Source organism: Bicyclus anynana, chromosome Z (assembly GCF_947172395.1).
Source record: "Bicyclus anynana chromosome Z, ilBicAnyn1.1, whole genome shotgun sequence".
Taxonomy (NCBI): domain Eukaryota; kingdom Metazoa; phylum Arthropoda; class Insecta; order Lepidoptera; family Nymphalidae; genus Bicyclus; species Bicyclus anynana.
In genome coordinates, this window is record NC_069110.1 from 15,277,007 (window position 1) to 15,280,584 (window position 3,578).

Here is a 3,578-nt window from a genome sequence, read left to right on the forward strand (position 1 = left end):
ACTCTCTGCCCCAAACCAAATGGTAAAGTTTACATAGTTTCACTGGAAGTTTGGGTATTTTAGAACCTGAATTATCCGTACATACTTATGGATGGCCCCAAAGTGGTCACTCATTACGCAAGCGCAAGAGATGCGCGCGCAAACACCATCAACATGAATCTAATACCATGGGAGCAATGATTCATTGTTCCAGGACCTACCACAGTCAGACAATAACCAAGAATAACAAGGATGTAGGTGACAAAGTCGCTTATAACGTACTCGCATTATAGGTACCATAGGTTAATAGCTTTCATTAAAATGACAGGTAAAAACATTTGGTCCAGAAATCAATACTTAGTACAATTTAAATTTTGCTTTTCATTCTACATAAGTACTGAAGACATTAGAGTAGACTAGCAATTAGAATAAGAATACAATACAATATTAGCTAGATTCGTATATTTTATTCCATGTAATCAAATTAGGTAATTCATTATTTGTCAAAAATAAAAGACAAGTTTAATCGATTTCTTTTTATTCACTACATGATTCTACTTTTAGTCATCTATTATAAGACGAACATTTATATGATGTATGAAGAATTAATAGAACTCAAATATGGATCCATCATATGGACCAGTGTATAACACAAAAATGACTCCAGAGGGCAGGGCTCGCCCAGCCGATGAAGATGTCTTCCCCTTACGTTTCTGCTCCATGTTTGCCGACCACTGGCCTGAACGACACTTCACAAACACGGTGGGGAACCGTTCTCCGTACCAATTTGGCAGAGCGCTTCCGACGTCGCTGATAGATATAGGGTGGGTAACAAGGATGTGATGTACCTAACTGATCGTCAATGAGCTGTAGAGTAGACTAGCGGTCCTCCGTACTCCGTAAACAGTTCTCCCTCCACGCAAGCGCAATTCGCGAGAGATGCGCGCGCATATATTCACAAACTCGCCGTGCAACCATCAGTCAATTTCAAAGCGGCGCCCGTCGCGCACGATTAAAAAAATATTACCACTGCAAATATACATCGCACTACATACGCACGTTTCGCGCGCGAGTTCCTGGGACTTTACCAAGGTATTGTAAACATAACATTATTTTAAGATTCACGAGTGAGATTACGAACGTGAAATTTTCCCCGCCGTCCGCACGTGCATGCATAGTCCGTTGCATTGCGAATTGCATCATTGTCGGCCAAAATACTTACGGATACCACCAAAACGTTCGTAAGAACTAGTTGTACTAAACTTATATGCTATGCGAACTTTTCCTTCAAATCCTCATTTTATTGTCATCATCTAATATTACAGATTATTTCGTATCGTAATACAGGTAGTAGAAAAAATTTATGTGACTTAATATGAGTAACTTATTTAGTTTATCGTGTTATGCCGCGCGAGTAAAAGTAAAGTTGTATGCCTTCAACGTAGAATTATTTTAATTGGAAACGTGAATAGTAACGAAGAAAATGCCAAACAAATACGTTTCGTGTATCAGCCGAATGACCTAGTTTTATATAAGATGTTTTTAAGTCTGGATGAGACGTTGTATTTATTGTAATTGCAGTGTAATTTTCCTTCATGTTACTTACTAAATTATTATTTACTAAAAGTAGGTATGCAGATAATTAGAAGATTAATAAATTAAGAAACTATAGTTACTTTTCAGACCTAGAAATAGGCATCCACCTACCTGTAAAGATAACTGTTGTAAATTTCAATATTTATGGAATAAAATAAATATATAGCTTTGAATTATTTATACGATTAAGTATATATAAATAAATATATATGCAAAAAAAATACACATGAGAAATAAGTATCTATGTCCGTAAACATATAATATTATATATTATTTACTTATATTCGTATATAATATCCCTACATTACCTATTTACGAAGCTAGGGCATCGGTATAATACATATGGGTGTTTTTAAAACTACTTAGTTATGTTGTCATGGTGATTCAAGTAGGGAATATAATAACATTTATGCGTAGTTCGTGCTGGTTATTCACGTAACATGTATGTAGGTAACTTTTACAATAAAGCGTTTTCAAAACATTCAATTTTAATTGAAGTTTCCTTGGGAAATTATTTTTTTCTCTAGATTTCCCACATCATACATCGAAAAATTCCGCTGTTTATAAAACAATGTAGGTAGGTTTGCGATAAACGTTATACTGGTTGGTGTCATTCGATTGTTTTATTTATCACGTGATTAGTTTAGTAATGAAATTATTTATTTTCCAAGGGAGAAGAACCTATTTTTTTTAGCAGATCCAAAAACGATTTATTTATTTTATTTGACCGTCGACATAATTTTATTTTTAATCAATATTAAAACTACGTACGTATTTTAATTGAATTCTTTATTATACACACAAGTGGGAAAATATACAATATGTTTAGAATGTGTTATGCATTACGTGAATGTTATAAATAGGTGGTTTTTTGATATACATATAGTATGTATATAAAAATTTATAAATTATAAAAATCTAAGTTTACTAATATTACAAAGAGGTAAAGTTTGTGAGGTTGTATGGGTCCATCAATTGAAAGCCACGTTATTTGTGAGTGTCATAGGCTACATTTTATGTCATTATTCTCACGGGAACTGCATGGCTAGTATAATATAATATATGTATACTGTATATACTTATACTATATATTATAAACGCGGAGCGTTGAATAGTATATATAATACTAGCGGACGCCCGCGATTTTTATCACAAATACCGTGGGAACCATGGGATTTTTCGGGATGATAAGTACGTAAAAGCCTATGTGTTAATCCAGAGTAAAATCTATTTTAATTCAAAATTTCAGTCAAATCTTTTGTGTAGCGTAAAGGAAGAACAAACACACACAATTACACACAAACTTTCGCCTTTTTAATATTAGTGTGATACTAGTAGGCGCCCATGACTCCGTTCGGGTAAAATTCTGTTTTTTACAATCCCGCGGGAACTATGGATTTACCAGGATCAAAAGTAGCCTGTATGTTTTATTTATATTTATATTATTAAAATGGATATACAATACATTAATCCTTAAAACTAAATAATAAAAATAATATTATGTTGAGTAATGTTTCTTTTTTTTATTGAGAAATACTACTTGACATTAATTCTAACTTAACTTGAACTTAACTTAATGTTTCTTAATTATAAATATTCCTATTATCGCCTCTTATGACTAAAATGACAGGGGAATTACAAAATACCTATTATTTGGTAGGTAGTTACTTCACTAACGATTTCAAAAGAAAATTAAGTTATCAATACAATTACGTTTAATTGCCCTTATTTATTGCCGTACAGTAAGTACGAACAAAGTCGATAACGAAAGATTAATATTTATATACCTACCTACTCGTACTTAAGCACATATTCCGTTTTAAATAAATGATCGTTAAATCGAATTAACAGACCTCATTAAAAACTAATAGGGGCTTACTTATAGAAATCATTCCAATTTAATAATTAAAAACAGAGCTATAAAATCTTTGTTTATTCACCAATTTTTAACTGTTTATATATTATATACATATGTACCTATATTGTAATATTATGATAAAAGA

General features: G+C 32.3%; 1 protein-coding gene across 1 annotated transcript in view; it reads left to right on the forward strand.

Moving 5' to 3' along the window:
• The first annotated feature begins 511 nt into the window (after positions 1–511).
• The window catches only part of LOC112042926 (glutamine synthetase 2 cytoplasmic), a 55,457-nt gene continuing 52,390 nt past the window's right edge, over positions 512–3,578 (forward strand). Inside the window, exon 1 of the mRNA XM_052890850.1 lies at positions 512–1,071. The gene's annotated coding sequence lies outside the window, so the exon portion shown is untranslated. The remainder of the gene's footprint in view (positions 1,072–3,578) is intronic.